The 24,013-nt window shown below is 32.6% G+C and overlaps 1 non-coding gene across 1 annotated transcript; it reads left to right on the top strand.

Annotated features, from left to right (window-relative positions):
• The first annotated feature begins 21,181 nt into the window (after positions 1 to 21,181).
• TRNAR-UCG (transfer RNA arginine (anticodon UCG)) lies at positions 21,182 to 21,254 on the top strand. Its single transcript has one exon. It is a non-coding gene; the product is annotated as a tRNA-Arg (tRNA).
• The last annotated feature ends 2,759 nt before the right edge of the window (positions 21,255 to 24,013 follow it).

Below are 24,013 nucleotides of genomic sequence, written 5' to 3'. Positions count from 1 at the left end.
TAGCTTATCGGAGCATCCTGTATAGCATAAAGAGGCAGTCCCTCGACTTGAAGATGGACCTCTCCGCCTGTACCGCTGTACTAGTTTACGGTAGAGTACCGGCAGCGGACACAATGCGATACCCTCGTTTGGGTGTCAGCCACTCGACAATAGAACAAACAGGAGACTGTGATGGAAGAGATTCCTCTTGACAGCGGTCCGGAATGTCTCGGTCCTTTTCCCTTTCCACAATACTATTCCGTAGCAATACTATTCTGAAGACGATACCTGACAAACATACAAACTGGTGGTAAAACACGAGCGATGGAATAAGTATCATAAAAATGCGGTATGCGGTATGGGTGCCTTGAGGGTAAAACAGGATGTTTGCGGAACGAGTTACTCGTCTTTTCTCAATCATATATGCAAGGTATCTTAAATAAAATCCCTTACTACAGTCCGTGCCTTTTCGCGCCTCATAATGTCATCCAACTGGGCGGCAATATAGTTTTCTGGTTCTACACAGCTGACCCAGTTTAGAGTAAAAATTACAATATTTTAAAACAGGGCAAATTGGTGAGCAAATATTACGAACTAATTTGCATTGCCCTATTTATTATGTGCCAAGGAAAACATTATTAGTCCGATTCCATAAGTTTTAGGGTAATATAAGTATATATATATCATCGGACATATGTTGCAGTGTAATTTAATTTTAAATATTGTACATAAACAAAACCATCTAACGTTCCTTGACGTATATTTATGAAATTATTTTTTTTTTAATATATAAGAAAAAATACAATTTATTTTTTTTTAAATGTAAAAACTCTTAATATTTTTTTTAAATATCTGTATCATATAGTTTATTTTATTTATATGTTTCCACCAAGTGTTGGAAAAAAATACGAAAATATGAAAGCTCATTTCTAAATTCATTATAATTCAGCAATACAAATTTTAAGATTGTCCAATATTCAAAAAATTAATAATAAAACAGCGAGAATTTAACTGATTTTGTTGTTGGTATTTTAATTTGAAACCCAACTTTATCCGTTTGAGGGAAGTTCAGAATAAGGGCTGAGAGACAGCCATAGATATAAGAGACTCGTGAAAAATAAACCGGTTAGAAAATGAACGCGTTCCTTTGTTTATAACTTTTTATTCACATTTTAGCGGGTAGGGATTGTTTCTTTAATCTAATCCGTTCTTATCCTGATCTGCTGTGTTATTCACTCGGCCTTTGTGTATTTTTTTATTATTTGGGGTTAAATAACTTGAATGGATGGTATTAAGCTGATACTTAAAGTTAATGCACTCGGAAATAAAAGAAAACAAAACATGAACTTTATAAAAAATGCCGTTGCCAACTGTATATTTTTAAATCATTAACCTTTAAAATCGAGAAAACAACTTAAACTGTCAAGAATTAAAATGAACATTCCAGATTAATCGTACGACATACTTATGCGATAATAGCGTAGACCAGTGGTCGGCAAACTTATTGGCCAAAGAGCCAAATATGTACATTACAACGATTCAAAAAAATTCTGAGAGCCAAATCTGTTTTTTTTAAATTTAGTACTCCTTTGTTACAATTTTAGACCTTCATTAAATTACGGGTACACTGAATAAAACGTGATTTCACACATAATAAAAATTTATTCGTTGATAGATAATAAATATGAAAGTAAGGTACCTATCCATAAACTTAAATCATGTCAATGACTAACAAACACTTAATGCGAACAATGTGCTTGCATCTTCTTGGAAAATATCAATAAGTCAGGTTTATATGTTGTTGTTTTTAATTTTAAGCATGATTCCAGGTTCTCATCAATATGACGACTTCTCAGTTTACTCTTGATAAAGTGAATGCTTGAAAAGATTGTTCCCATGAATATATAGAATAAAAAGGGAAAAAACAGCAAACGCGAGTTTTTTCAGCTGATCGTAAGAGTCAGGAATACTATTTCAGACGTTGAAAATGATCATATCTTCCTTCTCCAGGTCTTTCAAAACAGACAACTTGTGTTGTGAACTAAGATCACATTTGTTCCTCTCCAATATTTCCAAATCAATACAAAGACGTTGAAATTTAGAGCTCCATATTTCCTTGTTTTTTAAATCCTGCAATTGTATTTCAAAGTTACCAGTTTGAATGTTAAGGCCGCTCTGCGGTTTTTAAACTTCTGAAACCGGCTAAGAAATGCTTCCCTCATATTTAAAATTGGTGTTTTGAAATGGTGTTTGTCAATAGAGGAATTATTTCAGGAGTTTAAAAACAGCAGAGCGACCTTAGCATTTGTGCCAGAGCCGCAATCGAGGAGCCAAAGAGCCGCATGCGGCTCCGGAGCCGCACTTTGCCGACCACTGGCGTAGACTATCGACACATGGGTTAAATTATAAGGGTTATAATCTAGGCAGGTATGTGCCTATGTAAATTAACGCTCCGTTCGCTGAACCAAAAATATAGGTATTCGCAAATGTGACTTACGGAAGAGTTGGTTATGATGTTCGATGATATGGTTCTTTTGGTAGCGCTCGTATGGTGGAGGAATTCAGGCACTCGTATAAGATTGAACTAATTATAACTCCGGCTAAAAATCGAATTTGTCAACTGTCATTAGATGCCGTTGCTTTGGCACCGGCGCGGGCGGCTCGATTCAACTCAAAGCAAAACTGCGCAGATTCAAACCAGTAAAATTTGAATCCTAGCCTCCTTATTGGTTGAAGCGGAAAAAGCGTTAAAAAAATTCAGCGTCACGAAACAATAATCGTATATAAGGCACAAAGTTTTACACGTGTTTAAACAATCTTGTTTTCGTAGAATAACAATTTGAAATGTCTGATACGATAATAAGAGTCTGCACTAAATTGTTATGATTAAATAAGTAGTTGTTCTATGAATATTTGATCTCGCGTCCAAAAGGCATGTTGCTAATTTTCTCTTATCTTAAATCTAAATAAGTCTTAAATTATAAACTTTCCTCTGAAATCATAAGATTTGTGTGTACGTTCTTAATCAAACTTCTATCGTTTAAGGGTCATATTTTATGAAAGTATTTATTATCACGTGGAAATAAGTAATTTTTATGACGTTAGAAAGAGAAATAAAAATTCTTTACAATTTATCTGAAATTAATAAAATCCTAAAAATTTTCAAAATGAAAAATCATTTTTTGCGTCGCTGTCGTGACAATCGATTTAACTTTAAAAGTTTTTTTTTATTATATGATGGATATAAAAGTGAAGTTTTAGTTTTCTTACAAATTTCCCAAACGAAACGATTGGGTTTTCGAAATATCGAGTTCTTTCAATTGTTTTACGATTGCAGTACAAAATGAAGTAAAAAATGTGGTTAGCGTTTTTTACAACATTTTCACTTTTGATATTAAAATTTTATTATATAGAAACAGTAATGTTTATTATAAATGCGTAGACCGGAAAGATAATTTTATCTAGTTTCTAAAACAGTATTTGAAAATTTAAGGTGTATATAGCGCATTTGAAATACACAGAAAACATTGCAAACTGAACAAAAGTATTAAAAGTACTTAAGGGTTAAATACCTACCTACTAATTAAAAAGGAATAAAAGTACTAAAGGCTTAAATACCTACCTACTAACTAAAAGGATTAAAAGTACTAGAAGGTTAAATACCTACCTACTAATTAAAAAGGATTAAAAGTACTAAAGGGTTAAATACCTACCTACTAATAAAAAAACACGACGATTTCACATTTGAAAACAGAATCTATACTTAATCATGAAAAAAGTCACCATCTTCAGACTGGAACATAACAAATAAATTTAGGAACACATCATATACTAAATAGTCGAGATAAAACCAAAAAACTCTCTCTTAACAATGAATTGTCAAGCCGTGATCAGAAACTTAATTCAACCCAGTACAAAATAAAGCTCTTCTCATTTGGAAAGTTCAATTTCTCTGCAAGCAATTATTATTGTGAATTTTCATTTAGTTTTGTCTTCGTGCAACTCTCGCAGATGGACGGCAGCGGCCATATTCCTCCACGATATTAAAGCTCTGATATCGTGTTACAGACGATCTTGGTAAATTTCTATCCAAGAAAATTGTCTTCAGAATGCCAGAGATGCAGGAACGAACTAGAAAAGAAATCATTGAAATGTTTTTAATCAACGCTACATTAAAAAAATAACATGTATTTTAAAAGTAATACCCTTTTAAATAATAAAAATACTAATTTCGGCTAACACTGTCTGTAAGTCCGGTTCAATGACCTATAGAATTTTCGCGTTGAATTAAAGTGTCATTTTAAAAAGTGTAAGTTTTTTGTTTGAAGAATTCAGACAAGCCATAACATAACTAGATATCTAAAATACAATATTTTTAACAGAAAGTTATTTTATTCTCCATTTGAAAAATTGTAACTGATTTTTCAAATAATCAGGTCTGCGCTAGTATAAACTATTATAGACTATCCCCCTTACTTACAAACGCGGTGTAAATACAACGCGGTGCTATGTTCGGAACAGTTAAAAACTTGACTTGTTACCACGGCGTTTGTACGGTTAAAACGAAATTACACCAGGCGTAAGGCCGCTTTGCTATATCTGAATCTAGTAAAGTAGTAATCTAGTTGTAATCATAATGTTAGTAATTTGTTTGAGAAAAATGAGTAAAATGAATATAAAAATTAAGGAGGAATATTGAGAAAATAACAGTAAATTAATAAAATGATCGAGTGTTGTTGTTTTCATGTATGTTCGTGTCTGTGCGTGTATGTACACGTCTGTGCGCGTTTAAATATATTGAAAGTATAAATTCTTCACAAACAGTTCAACCAATTTCACTTGTATGGGGTCTGGGAGTCAAAAGGACTTTTGTTAATTGGCGTCACAATAGACCACATACACTTCTTTTTTGTTCAGTAAAAAAATCATGTTTGCTAAATTAATATTCTAAAGAAATTTTAAACTTCTAGTCTTTATGATTAATCTAGAAGTCTATTTTTATCGATCTTTAAGAACATTATCATTCAACAATATTTATCCCAACAATAGGGTATATTCACAGTTTTTTTTTTATATTCGAAAAAAAATACGATTTTGAATGTATTTTTATTTTATTTATTACGAATAAATTTTTTACAGCGATTTAAAAAGTGCCATTTTCGATTTGCTGTCAAAACCACGTGTTCATGAATTCGGCGGCGTTGACGTCATGACGGGCAGCGTTGGTGACAGCCGTCTTACCAGCTAGTGACGGCTTCTATGTTATCATGACGCTGTAGCCTGTTGGAACGTGCGATTTTTATAATTAATAATTGTGAATGAAAATAAAAATATTTAATTTTTTTATTACAATGAACAGAATCAGAAAAATGAGCTTTAAATCTTTTACACATTTTTAATGGTATTTCTAGTTTGTGAAATTACCCCATTGCGTACAATGTTAATCTATTCTAATTCACAACAATCAGACTAGCAGAAACCATCTTCCTAACAATAAAGCTTCCATAATTATTATCACAATTTTTTTGTAATTCATCTTTTTTTTTAACATTTTTAAATTATTGTCTTTATAGAATTAACCTATTAGATACTATTATTTTTTGTTTATATTGCAAAATTATTCAATCAACCTCAAAAAAATTATAAAATGAATTTAATCTTACCATTTATGTATTATTTATTTACGTACATTTGTACTATTTATTTACCTTCTACGTCTGTCTCGAAACAAGTATATCCTAATGAAACAAGCATCGAAAAAACACTTATAATCAAACTTTAAATATATGATGCAATTTATTTCAACAGTGAGCTTTGGAGTTTTGATTTTATAATTTACAGTGATTATTCTGTCTACTACCTTTAGTCGAACAAAGCAACTTTTTTAGAATCTCAACACAATTTTTCTATACAGAGCCTTGAAAATCCATTAAAAATTATAACAATACTACGGTAAGTTTGTTCCATAATTGTATATTAAAATTTCTTTAAAAACATGCTGAGATCTAGGCTAACTTCAGTAAATCATATGACGTATATAACATATTGAAAAAAAATTTCCTCTTCACAAGGAAATCAAAGTAAACTGCAGGTCAGAATTCCAGTTTTGTTTGGCCACATAGAACATTACAATATTTTAGCAAATTACCTAAATGCTAAACGCAACGCGTAAATTATTTTGTTTTACTCGTGTAATTTATGGCATTTTAGCCCTTCTCTTTGTTCGGGTAATAGATAATGCATGAAAACACTCGCACGCGCAGCGCCGGATTATTAAGAGGCACATTAAATAACCTATTTTATTGTTTGTACAAGTCAACTAAGTACGTACCTATGTTTGTTTTGTAAGAATTCACAGATGTATCATATTGTAATGTTTTAACAAACTAATTTATTTATTGCATAACAAATATTTTATTTTTGCACCGAAATGGAGATATGGATTCATACCTCCGTAATTCCTGATCACATTGATCACAATATAACAACCCACCTCTCATACCTTTTTCTACCCAGAACTTCCACTCGTTCTTTTCCCTAAAAAAAAACCCCACACAGCAACTCCAAAGATGAGAGACCCTGCGAATTATTTTTCAGAAAATAAGAACCATTTCATTATTGAATCAACCCAAAAATAATAAAATTATAATTAATTTTGTTTGTTCTTTATCATGTAAGAGCTATAGGACTTTTACAATCCCGTTAAGGCTACATTATGGGCAATGAGGGGTTAAGAAGGTTAGTATGTTATATGTAGCTATTCAAATTTGGTTACTCAGCATAGCTAAAGCCATTTCAAGCGACTTGAATGGTGATAATCTCAACGGAATTCGCAGTCAAGCGATAGTATGAATATCTTCCTCACTGGAACGAGTTTGAGAGAATGTTTAAGAACCCATATAAATCTACTTTTCCCTAATATATCTCCTGCCTGTGGCTTTGAAATTCTCCGAAAGGCAAAAAGGTTGTTAAAGCTGGTAAGCGGGTAGTAATAAAATATGAGAACCTTCGAAAACTAGAAAAAATATGTTATGTTTTTACATGAAAAATATCGTCAACAAGCAAATGAATAATGTTTGGATAGACGACATATCAAAATTTTAAATACCAAAAAATATGCTTTAGAAAAAATGAAGGTTTTCCTATCGTTTCGCTTGAGTAAAATACAAATAAAATAATAAATTAGTCAGTAAAAAATATAAACGAAAACTACTAAAAAATATTTTTTTTCAATAGAAATGTATGAACGCAGAATGAAAACAACTTTAAAAAATACAGTATTGTAACGAAGATTATCTGTGATAGTTTAACTTGATTAACTTTTCTGCTTTCTTATAAAATTATTTACAAAATAAATAAAAACCAGTTTTGTGCTTGAAATCGAGCGTTTGTAGACTCCGTTAGAATGCCTATTACTTACTATATAAGGTATACCAAGAATACACATTTTTGGCTTGTAGCTTCCTCTTAAACAAAAAGTAAGAGAAAAATTATAAGAAATATACAGGAGAAATAATTGGATTGATACAAATTAATAATATTAACGATTCAACAGAAGACAATATTAACGACTCGACAAAAGATGTGAAACAGAAAATACGGAAAAAGATTCAGTCGCAAATAGGATTTTTGAATTTTTTTTTATTTGCCGGCAACCCGGGCGTTTATTGCAGTAACTTATTCATAATTACAAACATGAAAGTAACCCGCCTCACTAGAAAATTTCTGTTCTGACAATTGAACCCAGAGCCTCTTCCTTGCCGGGTGCGTTATATTATGTTACGTCATTTTACCAACATTATTTTTATTTTCGTAATGCCTATTTTTTGCTGCTATCTTTATGTTATTGCAAGATTCTAACCCAACTAGATGCAATCTAGATAATGTTAAGGGAAAATTTTATCCATTTTTCAAGTCTAAGGACGGGTTGTTTCGGAGAATTTGAACAATTCATCAAATTTCAACGTTCATTTTCGGGTTCTGTGAAAGACTTGTTCAAGTTCTGTTATTATATCATTATAGGCTAATTGCTTGACAAAACTGAAATAAAAACAGAACTTGAAAAAATCTTTCACAGAACTTGAAAATGAACGTTGAAATTCGATGAATTGTTCAAATTCTCCGAAACAACCCGTCCTAAGTCTAAGAAGAATGTTTTTTATAGTTTAATAACTTGATGAATAATGTATAAGATTGCGTATTAGAACACCTACTCATTAAGATGTAAAACCAATGAAAGTTAAATAAATCGCAAATTAATGATAAATGATTGAACAATAATCCCACTGCAAGTGTTTTAGTTTTTTACTATTGTGACAGCTGTATAAAGTCATTAGTAAATAATTAAGAACTCATTACCATTTACTGAGGGGAAAACATAGATTGGTTTAACCAACAATAGATCATGTCATCGGTTTAACCAGTAATAAATCAATGTATGCACCTTCAAAATTTACATTTGAAATTGTATAAATACGTCGTCTCAATGTGGACTAACCACAGTTTGAAAATGGCCTTGTAAGCCGAAACAGCTGTCACAATAATAAAAACTAAAACACTTGCAGAAATTAATAATAATATTATCAAATTTAGTCTAAATTAAATTTATAAAAAAATGGAGTTCTACGAATTAAACACAAAAACAATAAATAAATAATCCCACTGCCTTCAAGTAGTAGGTGGAAGAACGTGAATAGGTTATTTTGTGAGATTTTTGATTAACAGAGATAATTTTAATGCTTAGTTATTTCGAAAAAATTTAACTGTCGTATTTTCATCAAAATCTTTGTTTTTTCGACATTTGAAAAGTCCCAGATAAACCGATTCTTGGAGAATTTCAACTTCCTATCAAATTGTATAAAGCTGACAAGCTTAACAATATGATAGTTGTTCTTTTCTGCTGATTACAATTTATTCAAAAGCTGAAACGGACATTTAACGGGAACATTTCAACGGTCCAAAAAAACTAAAATGGTGCTGAATTTCCATTTGACGACTTAGTCACACGTGAATTTCTGCGAAAGAATTGGGCTAAAGTGTTTAAAAGATGATTAAGAAGATCCTTCCCTAATTATTAATTAATTTTCCGTTTTAATTAATTTTCCAGTCAATCTGGATAAATTTTTAGTAAATAACAGGGCCTTTATAATACCAAACTCGGCTCTGTTCCAAAGTTATCTCTCTCACAACCCAGGGAGAGGAACACGAACCAGAGAAGGCTCTCTGGAGTTAATGAAAAATAATATCCTATATTGGCGCGGTGGGACAGTGGTTCCCTTAGCGCTCGTTCTGTCTCCCGGAATGGGTTCTATCCCACTTCTGATACTCACAACAGCGCAAACTCTCCTACACAGTGCACATATTATTATTGTATAACCTTGTGTCGGGTAGCGAAACGGATTTATAGACGGTACTAACTTGTTTAAACATTGTGTCAAAAGCTTTTCTTGTACTTTGAAGCTCAGGACGATTAGATTAAGATAAGAAGTTTACCTCGCTCTTTTGAGTTTGAGTACGTTGTACACATTTGAGAGCGCTCTCCATGTGGCCGAACTTCCGTGGAGAACATGTAGTGGCAATATATTTTTAGTATAAAACTAAGATAATATTATTTTTAATACACTTCGGATATGTGTTTTTGTGCTTCACACTAAAAATGGAACAAACTAGCGATATGAACTTTTTTAGAACTTTATTCATCAAAACTTTGTTTAGAGCACAATGTAATTTTCGTTCCGTGCTGTAATCTTTTTTAACTGTTTTCCTTTAAAAAAATATTAAGATGCATTCGTTATTTATTGAAACGGGTGATTTTAGATGAATACATGTGAGATTTTTTATTTTGACACTGTGAAAAGTGACGGGAAAAGCAGATTGCTTCCTTTTGTTGCTACAGAATTTCTGACAATAGAAAAATTCCCAAAACATGTTCAAGACCAGTTGAGTGGGAAAATATTTTAAAAGAGAGTTTATAAAAAAAATCTTGTTTATTATCTCTGCTTTTATATTAACATGTTTCCTAAATTCTAAAATTTCTAAATTATTTATAGTGAAGTAATAAATAATAAATAAATAACAAATTGATAGTTAAAATACTAAATAAAAAAATAAAAAAATATTCTCTTCAAACGGTCTTTCTAAAGATAGAAATAAACAATGGCGTAGAATTCTGTTTGTGGATAGCGATACTTCTAAAATTATATATAAAAACAATCCGGGTACTATGCAACTGGCGTTTTACACTAATAACAATGAAGAAATATATTCTTAATAATAAAGATAGCAAAATTCAAACAAAAAAATCAGGAGTTTAAAAACTCAACTGGGATGATTGTAATTTCTTTTACAAAGGTAGAACCAATAGAAATTTTGAAGCCAGAACTAAAGAATATCACAGGGCTCTAAATGGAAATAGTGAATCTGAGTTTGCCAATCATTTTTTGAATAATGATCACACTTTCGATAAAAAAAATCAGGTCTTAAAATACTTCACTCAGGATATAAAGCATCGCAAATAAATAATTTTGAAATTTTAGAAATTAGAAAATATGTCAATATGAAATCAGATATAATTAATAAACAAAAAAATATAAATAATAACTATTTGAAAAATGCCATTACAAAGTGATAAGCTTCCAGAAGAAATCTTCATATTAAACCCTTGTTAATCGTAAGTAGTCAAATATTGTGAGCTGCATATTTAAATATTCGCGCCATTCATTTGGTTCGTTTTTATACCGCCAGAGGTGCGCTCTGTCAGCCATCTAATCTATAGCTGTGCGTATCGGCCATTGAAGGAACGCGTGATTTTTTTATAAACGTCAAACATAATCACGTAACTGTGGATAATTTTCACTGTAATGTAATTAATCCAATGGATTATGAACTTTCTAAAACATATTTTCTTCGATATTATCCAAAAATTATATGAGCAGAAACGATGCTTTTGAAGAAATCTCGTATTATTATGAGGCGATCCTATTTTCGTATGAAATCGTGTCTTAATTTTCAAGTTAGCTGAATTTACCCGAAACAGACAATTTTAATTTGACCAATCAGAGGGCCTACATAGTCCAGACGCTAGGACAATAATACTATCAGATAATATTACAGATAGAGTTTTCCCGAAGGAGTATCAAAATCAGATTTGGTAATATAATTTCAAACCAAATATCGTTTTAATGTTGATAATGATATTACTTTTTAAACTTATATCAAACTCAAGAGCAAGTTTTCTTCATTGGTGTAGAAATACTTAAAAGTTAATACTACATATCACAAGTTGTTCTTGTGTCATCATTAAATATTAGGTATTGTAACATTATTATAATTTAAATTTAAAAAATAAAATAAGTACTTCATTCTTCTAGTACGTTCTAGTAAATTTTACTTCTTAATATTACGCCATTTTTATCAAATTATTACAATAATCGGTTTCTTTAAACGGCGCGCTTCCGCTGCCAAGAAATCAAAAATGCAATTTTCTTCCACTTAAATAAAAACTTTCGGTCCATTTTCTAAAAGGATCTAAAATACTATTTAACATGCAGGGCACTTTTTTTCTAGTATAAATAATGATGAATAATATTAATTACGTAGTCATCTCCTGCGGGGCATTTTCAGGCCCCGCGGCCAACTCAAAATGTACAACATTTGCATATTTCCAAGGATTAGCATGCCCTAAACATTTTAACGTTTTTTTACTGCTCTCTCATTACTTATTCTTTGCCGTTTTTATAATTCCAACGATTTCGGGGTTATTTGAATAAACTTATTTTTAATTGCAAAAAGGTTAGCAGTAAATAACGTCAATACGGTGACCCCATTCAAATACGATTAAGGATATTTACTAGATTTTAATTAAAATTTTTGTTTTGCCTGTTTGCAGAGCGTGGACTTAAACCGTCTACAGTAATTCAAAACGACCCGCAAAGAATGTAATTTTAATGTAACGGGTTTTCCAATAAGAGGTGTTATTTTGAATAGCCCACTATTTCGGTAGATGTTACTTTTGAAGCTGTTATTTTTTAACATTTGACAAGTAAAAACTACGTCATTAATAAAAATGGAACAATACACGCTTCAACAACGCATTGAAATTATAAAAATTCACTTGAGTGAATCAAATACAAATCATCTTGAGTGATGAGGCCCATTTCCACCTCGGTGGCTTCGTCAACAAGCAAAATTGTCGCATCTAGGGCTCGGAAAACCCAAGAATTATTGTTGAAAAGCCTCTTTATCCTCAACGTGTGACTGTTTGGTGCTGTTTATGGCCTGGCGGAGTCATTGGACATTACTTTTTAGAAAATGAGGTTGGAGCAACAGTTACGGTGAATGGATTGCGCTATCGAGAGATGATTAATGATTTTTTTATGGCCGAAATTGGATGGTATTGATCTGGACAACGTTTACTTTCAACAAAACGGCACTATGTGCCACACAAGCAAAGAAACCATTGATCTTTTACGATTGAATATCAAAATAACACTTCTTATTGGAAAACCCTGTATTATCTAAATAAAAGCTTGAACTAACTGCGGGAGGTGTTACAATGTTTATTTTTCCACATAAAAATATTTTTCCATAGAAAAATATTTATTTTCTCATAAAATTAATTTAACTTCATAACCTAAAAAAATTCTTAAAACGTTGGAATTTCGAAAAACAGTATCTTTTTACTTATAAAATCAATAGAATCACCCCCTAAAGTTAGCGCACTTCAACCCTGGACACCCTGTATATTCTTGTTGTATTTTGATGAAAGCGAATACAGATCAGAAAACCTATCTATGCAGACGAAGACGTCCAGATTGGAAGATACTCTCAGTATCGCCCTGGTGAAAAACTGCCAAGGATCATTCGGAATTGTTTCGTTACTTGGAAAGGCTTTAGCTGTATTTGATGACCAGACCAGACCAGATGTACTTACACATTTTTTTCATCTTTCCCATCTCATTCCCTCTCCACTACTTTCAGCCTCACAACTCACAACACACAATCATTGGAGATGCTATACTTCCACTGGCTTCAGACAATTGGTAGCAGTTGTGACTCTATGTTGTATTGTGAAGACGCAATTGGAACCGGTCGCTTCAGAAGGCAGGTTACTGAGGCATCATATTTGCCAAGACATCTATGTATGATGCTGCCCTGGCGCTTTTTATACGATTACTGAGACAATCAATAGGTTATATTAATATCCTTCCTTATTCATTTATTCGTATATCATCACCATCTGATACCCTTAAATAGTCTTGGCTGCATCAGTGAAACGTCTCCACCCGCGAAGATCTCTTGCGGTCTTCCTTCGAAATCCTTGTGAAAAATAATGCGGTGATCGCATTCACATAATTCTATCACTTAAGTTCGAAGAAGGAGGATTTCAATGTAGATTCGTACCAGATAATAAATAGGCTGTCATTGATCCTTTCGGCACCGGTGCATAGTTAGGAAATATGCCAAAACACTTCCAACATTTCTGCTCGGTTGAAATTTGTCACATGAGAACAAGTCATTTCTAAGACTCGTTCTTTAGTTCAACAACTCGCAAGTGAAATGATCAGCCAGTATCTATGTTTCCTCCCGCCTACAACATAGCTCTCTTCAAGACACTTACGCAGCATTCACGATGACATAGGCCCCGAGGGAAATTATTTTCCACAATGTAAAAAAAAATGAATAACCAGGTAAAATCTGAACTTGTTCAAAATATTCACATTTTAATTGAGTCTCCCGATCCCGTTATAATGACGGGCAAGACAGAACAAAAAGTAACATCCACAGCTTTAAAAAATCCATACCTGCAGCCTTATCCTTAACCCGCTTCATAATGTCACCCATCGGGATGGCGAAGTAGTATTTCTGATTGCATCTACAATACAGATAAGTTAGGTTTTACTACTAACATAATGATTTATCAATTTTCTCTAAATCTACCCGCGTCAGTAATTGAAACTCGAGTTCAATTGAGCCACCGGGATTTCCAAGCGTTCGATTTGGTAAGTTTCCGCCCTCATTAAAAAAATTATATTAATGAAACATATAAACAGATTGTGCAATAAAGACAATAAATTCAGTTTCATTCGACCGACTATTCCATATTTTTAGGATTCATAAAAAAAACCGTTAATTTTATAAACGCCCGAATCCTACGTGTTGGTTCATTTGAAATTGCCGTATTATTACAGTAAAATTTTCTATTTCTCTATGTTTTCTATGGCCTACTTTGTAATAACAGATACCAATATATATTATAAGAACTTACCGAGCGTACACATACACATTTTAACACTAACCAAGGGGGTATTAATCCGATAGAAAATTGGAACCGTAGAAAAGTCACGGTAATCTCCATGGCTTGTGACGTCATATTGTTGCAAAACTATATCCACCTATGAAAAACTCCGAACTTAGTACTGGCTAAATGGTACATCTATGGTTGTTTGATATTTGGTTTTCGAACTACGTCGTTGTCGTAAAGTTTTGGCAAATTTTAATATATCGTTTATCCAATATTCGCGAGAAATCCGTCAGTTTGTGGCTCTTCTTTCTCAAACGGAAGCAAAAGGCCGGGTTTGTTATAAAATTACTTGTTGCCAACGCTTAATCTTGACATTTCGAACACAAAATAGAACACGCGTTTGTAACCAAAGATGTGAGAATCTCTCTTTGTTTTGTTCCTAATTTGCTAATTGGTCTTAATTTAACTTCACCGCAGAAATTAATCTATTTTCTTTTTCAGACAGTATCCGTGTTCCTGCCAGGATACTGCGTATTGTGAGGCCGTACTGGATCGTGATTATAACATACCAGTTAGAATTCCATCGTTCTACCTTATATTTTAATGATTTAACCTTTATCTATAATTTATTGTCTTGCTGAATTAAAAATGCTTAGCATGAAACTGAGTTATTTTTTATTTTCCTGCCGTGAGGTAATATTTTGGCATTTCAAACATTTTTATGCTAATAAGTTTGCTCCGGATGAGAAATATACTGTCTATGGTCGCTCCTTTTTTTTGAGTTTCCCCTATCCTCGTCGATGGTATGTGACGTAGTATTCTCGCACGCAAATAAAGTCTAAATATTGGAAACTATATGGTTCAATAGAGGAATAATTTGTTTCATACCAAAAACACGAAGATATCGATCTAGTGATTAATTTATGGCATCGACTGACAGTGTGAATAAACTAAGCGTGTGTTTCAAGTGCATCATCAAACGTGTAGATCAAAACGCTGTTGATAATCGTTACAAGCGCATTGCTTAAACCTTTTAGGGTGATTGCATTCTCAAGTTTCTTTTATCATAACAATAGGTACAATATACCCGTAACTCAAAGGTACTGTTTGTGTCTAAAGCAGTGGTGTGCAAGATTCCAAACGATGGATTTATTTTTTCACTCAGGAATTTATTCAAAAACAACACATGTTTTTGTGCATGTGTACAAAGCACAATATATAACAACTAACACGTATATTAGAAACACTAATTCTCAGGGTAAAAAACGTGTCCAAAAAACAACTACAAATGTAATGTAAATGCAAACTACAACAACAATTGAGGAAAAAAGCTTCCTACACTTTGGTACTCAAGACAATATTATAACATAAATCTCTAATAAAAAGCTGGATACATAACAAATCGAGATTAGAAATTTAAAATACACTGACGCCAAAAACAGTCTGAAACCGAAACCTTACGGTGAAAAACACCTTGTAATATATTAATAATTATTTCAGAAAAAACGCCAAATATCTTTTAAATTACTTTATATTATCCATACTACTAAATTTTAATAATATTTAAATGAAATCACCCGCACAGGAGATTCCAGTAAGCATATTTGTTACAACAACTGTCACTCTATTTGTTACAAAAAAGGAAAATAATTTTATTATTACTATACTATAAAGCTATATTGGTGGCAAAAAGTTTATATTCCCATTCCTTGTTATCTTTAGGTACGATCTGTAACATAATGATTCACGGAGGGTCTGTTGTAACACAGAACTTGAATAATTCATCTTATTTCAAAGTAAATATTCCAGTTATGTTATTATTTCATTATAGGTCAGATGTTCCAAATTTAATAAATTTGAATATTTGAAATTTGGTGAATTATTGTTTCACGAATTAGCACATTTGAATGATTCCATAAATGCTTTATGTTTTCACAAAATAATAAAGCTAATATGCAAAGTTAATCAATCAAATATTTCTTAGACGCCCAATTTAGTTGTTTAAGTGGCAATTCATATAAGCCCAGAAAACCATAATCAAAATAATCCTTTGGCTGCCTTTAACTACGGACTCGAACTTAATCTTTAATATTATTAATTGTTGACGTTTTGCAGATATACCTACGCAAAAACAATCCTAACGTATCTTTGTACAAACATACATAAATACTACACTCGAAACAATACTAAAGATATACTCCAAATTCCTGCAATTCAAACTACTTTCGGACAAAGAAATTTTAGGTACATTTCAACAAGATTGTACAATACTCTTCTAAATATCATAAAAAATGTAATATTCAAACAAATTTCAAAAAGAACATTATAATTTTGATAAAAAGTAATAATAGTCTTTACCAGCGCTCTACCCCAAATTCGAAACTATTGATGCAATAAAAATACTGAGTGCTTATATTATAATATAAGTGTAGGTATACTCAGAAGTATGACTGCCTCAACCAAAGATATTGTTCTTCTAATATCTTTGGCCTCAACACAGGCTAGCCGATAGCTTAGTGAGGCAGGTTATGAGAATCCTCAACTTTATCTTATTGTTATTTATTCAATCTATTTACATGTTTATAAATAAAGATGTTATTGTTGTTACTATTCATTTATTCTTATGTTGAATATTAATATGAAATTTGCCTTTTTATTATCGTCTTTCTCTTTCGATGTTGTGGCCAACTTAATACAAATGAGCATACAGTAGCCTATTTGTAGGTTATCTATTTTTTTATAATTATTTAAGATTCTGCATTTTATTAACTATATGCAATTTGATGAAATTAGTGAATTAGTTTGGGATTAACAGTGATTTTCTTCGAATATGATGAAAATGGTGTATATAAAAAATATTCTACTTTTTCTCAGAATTGTCGTTGTTTTTTTAACTTTCAAAGAACCATTTACCCGCTCTATCTCTTGTGCAACTCTAATTTGCACAAGTAAGCAAATATGTTTGGACGGCAAAACGTTTAGTGCGTAAATAATGGCTTGCATACACAAGAAACTGTTTGCGCATGCAAGTCGCTTTCGTATGGACGCCGCACAGAATACGGTGTATTTGCACAAAAATTTTCACAAACTGCACATGCGAGTCGCTGAGTCGCTGCGTGTAGACAGACCCTAAGACTTCGTGGACCACAAGCCACTGTTTAGCATACAAAACAGAAAAGAAAAATTAGTATTGCTAATTTATTAACAATTAAATTAATTAGAATCAAATATTGGTAATCCGTTTACAAACGGGATTGAAGGCCATTAACAAATGCAAAAATAGGTTTCCGGATAGTAAAATACGAATGTACGAGTACTATCGCGACTCGTAATACGTGTTTATAAAAATTCTAATATATTCACATTTAACGTAGGTGCATGAACAAGTGTTCCTATGTATTAGGAATTTACTTTAAAAAATATCAGGAATTGGATTACTAATAGTTTGAAGATATTTTTAATAAATTAGCAATATTCATTTTTCTCCGTGCACATTTCATAAAAATAATTAATTTGACGCTGGTTTTCAAACCCACAATCACTAGACGAAGAAGATTATGCTCTGAAATGATAAGGCTCGTAAAATAAGAAATCAGTTATTCTCAAAGTTGATATGTTCAAACGGTCAACGGTCAACCTGAGTAGATTTTAACTAAGATTGGGAAAATGAAAATAATCGAACACCCCATAAAGTTTCAGGATTTTAATGGATCTCCGAGGCATGGGAACGTTATTTTATAGTCACTTTAAATGCTGAAGTTTCAGCACGCTGCAGCACCTTCTTATGCGGTACTTACCCGGGAAATGGGTCACCCGGAAATATAACCACCCAATCAACCATTAATGTTTGTGCACTGATTGCTAACTTGAGATAACCTCATCGCTTGAGACGTAATTTCGGTTCACTGTGCATGACTACAATCACATATCTACTAAAGTGTACGTAAACTCAATGTTATCCACCCCTGACAAACAATAATGTATAAAATACAGCAGATTCAAAAATCGAGATCATATTTTGATCTAGATTTATTGATTGAAAAATCAAAATATGATCTTGATTTTTTTACATTAATCCCACACAGGAGAAAAATTATTTCCCTCGTACCCTATGTATTCTTTGGAAATGCTGTATGAAGGGTGTTTTCAAGAAAATAAAGAAGAGGAAGATCTAAGGGTTGGAAAAAGGCATGAGGGGTGGGAGGGAATCTGGGGGTTAGAATGTTCAGGAGTTACAGACGATTGAATTTATCCCTCACGCTGCGCTGCAAGGCGACGCACGGCTCGAGAGAGTCATGCAGGAGAGTTAAATAGATCTTCCTCAACCTGTGTCTCACCTATTACTAGTATATCAGATTTTAAAACCTTTTGATCAAGGGTGGCAGAAGTGAGGGAAAGGATAAACAGCTTCTCGAATATCCTCATCATGGAAGCCCTTTACCTAGAGCCTTTATTTCGTATCGTATTTACTATCAAAAAACGGTGTACTGGACACCTACGCCAGTGACATCGACTGTAAATGCCGGTTTCCTCTGGGGGGTACCTTGGGTAAGGGTTTAAAAAGAAACACAACTTGCGAATGTCGTCGGACAACTGACTGATTGTGCCAGTTGTTTGCATATTTATTGAGTTCGAATTCAACACGTGTTAATGTACAGCAATTATTTTTATCTCTAAACAGGATGCATGAGAGCATTAAGGAACCAAAAAAAATAACTAAATTTTAATTACTACATTCAAATCCCATTTGAAACATGATACGTGTCCGGTGATAAGCTTCAAAGGGGATTCGGCGTCGTTAAATGCGTGATAACAGTAAATATTAATTTCCTTAATTATTTTAATAATTATTTAGGTAATCGACCTCCTGTCCGGTACAAACGGTAACAGGATTAATCATCACAATGATAATTCATCACATCTTTAAAAAGTTATGTAAAGTCATAGAAAGTGATGAAACAAAAACTTTATTAAATGGGTTATGTAGGTTAGGTTGGGTTAGGTTAGGTTAGGTTAATTTTTTTTTTCATCGTTTCTAATGACTTTATATCACTTTTTAAAAGTGTGTTGAATTGTCACTGTGTTGAGTTATCATGGAACCATCAAAAACGTAACAGAAATATAAACATACATACTTTTCAAGGTAACATTAGACATACAGAGTGCAGCAAAACAGACAGTAAAGTTTTGAACGGCTATGAATATGACATTAGAAAGATGATGCCCCCCGCAGCAATATATTTATGAGGCTGATTTCTAAAATTTTCAGCCGCATTTTGGTACAACTCGACGGGTATAGCGGCGATTTACTCTTGAATTCAATCCCTGAGTTCCTTCAATGAATGATGCTGATGCTTAAAAACATTTTCTTTCAGGTAGCTCCAAATATGAAGTTGCGAATTGCAGCCGAAAGGCCCGCTGGGTGGTGACGAAAGAACGGCAATTTTCAAGAAATGTGCGACCGCCGAAGCTCCGGGGTTTTCCGGACTAAACCATGGTAACGACTGAAAACGGCACGACCCTCCCAAAATAACCTTCAGGTACCTACCACCACCACTCAGCATGTAATGGTCCTTTAAAACGGCACTCGCTGTTTTGCTACGCCCTGTATAAGAACAGTAATACAAAATGTGCAGTTTTTTTTATTTTATTTTTTTTATAGTGAATACCTCACAAGAGTCCCAACTGCTCCCGTCTGGAGCCAGTGAGACTATGGCATCCCCAATTGGGGGATGTTGTGAGGCTGGAGGTAAGTGGGGAAAGGAAAGAGGAAGGTGGGGAAGTACCTGGCTATTCAGATCTATTCACTAAACACGGCTAAAAGCCATTTGGAGCAACGTTTCAATTCTGAATGGTGGTCTTACACCAGGGCGATACTGGTAGTATCTTCCACTCTGGAACGTGCCGCAAATATACTATATATTATTTTAATTTTAATTTTAATTAATTGATTGTGAAATAACACAAATTAATCAAATAAAATTTATTTGCGCACGCCGGGTTCGAACCCGCGACCTTCGGAATGGCAGTCCAATGCGTTACCACTGGACTATGCCGGCCGTCACAGTCCTGATAATAAAGAGACAATTATATGAGTCAGAATTTTGAGCAAAATTAATTCATTTGTACAACATTACTCAAAGTCCATCCTATAATCATTTTATACGAAATTCACTATACTTTAATGAGTTAACTGGTTATTGCAGGAAGCGTCATTAAATATCCATTATTTAGTAGCGATTTTAAATTGAATCAATTTATTTTCATATTTTATTTTAATCCATTTAGGCATACTTACTCTATACTATGAAATGTGTGGGACTGCACTAACCTTAATAAATATTTATTACAGAATAAAAAAAACATTAGTAATCTCATTATTAATTATTTACGGTTTCCGTGGTAGAGGGGTAATGCTCTCAACTAGCATTCCGAAGGTCGCGGGATCAAATCCCGGCGTGCGCATGTAGATTTTATTTGATTAATTTGTATTATTACTCAAATTATAAATTTAAAATCATAAACATAGGAAGATACTCTCAGTATCGCTATAGTGTAAAACTGAAACGTTGCTTGAAATGGCTTTTGCCGTGTTTGGTGACCAAATCTGAACTGCCAGGTACTTCCCCACATTTCTCTTCCCCATATCCTTCCCATCTGTCCTACCTTCATCCTCACAACGTACTGCAATTGGGGATGCCATAGTCTCACTGGCTCCTATAATACAAATAATACAACCTAACCTAAGTCGGAAAGTAGATGTCAAAATATAACATATTATGTACTAATGTCTGCTACAGGCATTCGATAAACATAATTATATAATTCAGTAACCGGAAAAATGAGGGTGGTTTTCTGAAATCCGGTAATTGACCGAGTACTCGTGGTAGAAGGCGAAATAGCAGTCAATATTTAATACCCTGTAAAATATGTTAAGCTATTATGAAAACATGTTCATAAGACCGTGTGGCCTAATGGATAAGGCGTCGGACTTCGAATCCGAAGATTGCAGGTTCGAGTCCTGTCACGGTCGAAAAAAGTTTAATTTTTTTATTTAATTCGATTTATTGTTTTATTTTTATGTTTCGAACAACTGTTTGCGCAACGTTTATTTTACCATTTGGGTAAATATTTATTACTTAACCAGCTGCGATAGATTTTGATTAATTTGATAATATTTAATGTTGTATTTGAACATAATAATAAGAATTAGGATTTTTACTTCAATAATTAATATATCAAGATCACATGCAAATTGTTATTTTTAACATGGCGATACTACGATTAAAAAAATATTTTTCTTCTGTACATTTCCAAGATTTTTTTTTGATTATTATATTTGTAAAGCATGACAGAAAATAAGTTAATCTTGGTGTGATTTTTGAGAGTTGCTGAGTGACCAACAGTTGTTTATGTAGATATACATGGACAAAGAAGTATTCAATATTTCTTCATAAAATTATTTAATTTGCATAAAAAAATAGCCTATATTAATATTAAATTAAAGACACGTATTATGGACACGGGAAGGAAGGATATAAAAACAATGTTGCAACATAAAATAGATTAATTCTCGGATTATGTTTTTCTTCAAGATTTTGCTTTATAATATTCCTCTTCTAATATTTTAACATACTAAACCAAAAAAACTTCTACTAATTTGCAATTCACATACAAAACCATGTCCAAATGTTAGAACGGGGTACTTTAGTAAGGTTACATTATTTTCGTCTTTTGTAAAAAATAAAAAATCTTAAGAGAAACTATTTCACACACAATGGTATATGTATGTGTAATGTGTAAGTACTTATATAATACATTGATAACCTTCCAAGAACAAAAAAAATACTTGCAAGTAGGTACCTAGTATTCAATTTATATTATTTTTTCATGCTTGCACTTGTTTTTTATAAATAATAATCTATCACAACAGCCAACAGTTTAGTAAATTTCGAATTAATAATCACGATCATTTTCAGTATCTTCTATTCTGGAACGTGTATATAAAGTGACATAACTTAATCAAATACATAGTTAATGCTTATAGTTATTATTTTTTTAAATTCTTCTTTTTCTTTTTTGAAAAAACTAGCGTTTTTCTATTTTTTTTTAATAATAATTTGTATTCTTTTATTACTTTTTATTTGACCTCTATTGGGTGAAAAGGATAACAAGGCAAACTTGTTTCTTTATGGTGAGGAAAAGCTATTATGATTTTACTTTACATGTATATTTATTGTAAATATTAAATAAATAAAAAATAAATATTGTGCAGGCTGGGATTTGAAATCGTGACTTCTAGATCACAGTCGATAGCATAACCCCTCGACCACGGAGGCCGTTATGAAATAAATATTGTGAAACAACACAAATTAACTTGCTTGACTAGATTGAGACTTTTAAAATTTTATCTTGGCCTTTTAAAGGGTGGTTCATCGGGTACGCCGGATTTAAATTTCCCTCCATTTTTTATAGTTAAGTTGGCAACTATAATGTTTAGTAAAAAAATCAGTCGCTATACAAAAGAACAGGGTATTGTTATTGTTAAAATACATAACAAATTTCATTTCAAAATTAAATCCGGCGCATCCGATGAACCACCCTTTATTTGCCCTGGCATCCGATAAATTTTCAACTCCAACAAAAATTTTAATCTCCGTGGACACGCAATTTTTTTTTATAAAATACTTTTTGCATTCTATCCTAGTAAACACTTACTTGCAACTAGAGAAGTGGATATTGTGATGAAAGGCTTTAAATCACAGTGAAAAAACAGATAAACCTTAGCTGCAAAAAAATATACAAATTACTTATAAAAACGGACATGCTAACGACATCTGGCGGAGAAAGAATTGATTCAGCTTGCTTGCAGTAGACACCTGTAATAATTGGAATTAAATCAAGGTTCCGGGACGAAAGCAGAGAGGTCGTAAAATCGTCTAGCACGAGAAAGAAAACCCCCTTTCTAGGCCTAAAAATAAATATTGAATTTTGTCAACCAATAGATCTGAACAAAAAGCTATAAAATTTTGAGTAACTAATCAGTGAAAAGAGGGGCGTGTGTCTACGAAAGACAAAGGAATGAACTATGGACCCGACATTAAAATAGATAATTAACGACATTTCGATTCCCACAGAAATTAGAGGTGAACGCACTTTATGGTAAGCGTCGACTTTCAAGGTGACAAACTCCTGGGAATGTTTACAATGACTGAGACATTTATGGGGTATCGAACCATTGAAATCGAGGGCTTTGGAAGTTTTACAAGTTGTAAAGCGCACACACAAAAATGCAATGAAAAAATTAAAAACGTGATAGTATAAAAAAGGACGGGAAAAGCGAAGGAAAGTTAGTGGCAGAATTTTCAACTGTAGAGTAATTATTTATGATAGAAGTAGGGTGTCGAGTTCGAAAAAATCGTACTAAAGAGAGGAGTGAGTTTTGGAAACAATGGAAATAAATCGTTATCAATTTAAGATGAAGCGGACATATTGGTAAATCAATTTTGAATGAAAATCTCGCAAAAAAAAATAGACATTTTAGAAAAGTGCGGCGACCGAATGGAAGGATAATACAGAGATTTTAGCTGCTACAAAGGTCCTAGGGACATGAAAATTGAGTATCAGAAGAAGACAGTAAAACTAAACATATAGCGATAGATTAGATTCAGGAAAAGTAGACATTTTACATAATTATCATGGTAGATAGATATTAGAGTTACGCAAGATTACAGAGGGATCGAAACAAGATAAAAGGTTGACAGTCTCATGTGTATTATAGGAGGTAAACAA

Source organism: Hesperophylax consimilis, chromosome 15 (assembly GCF_061612785.1).
Source record: "Hesperophylax consimilis isolate HC1 chromosome 15, BYU_Hcon_1.0, whole genome shotgun sequence".
Classification (NCBI taxonomy): Eukaryota; Metazoa; Arthropoda; class Insecta; order Trichoptera; family Limnephilidae; genus Hesperophylax; species Hesperophylax consimilis.
This window is presented reverse-complemented; position numbering and strand designations above follow the sequence as displayed.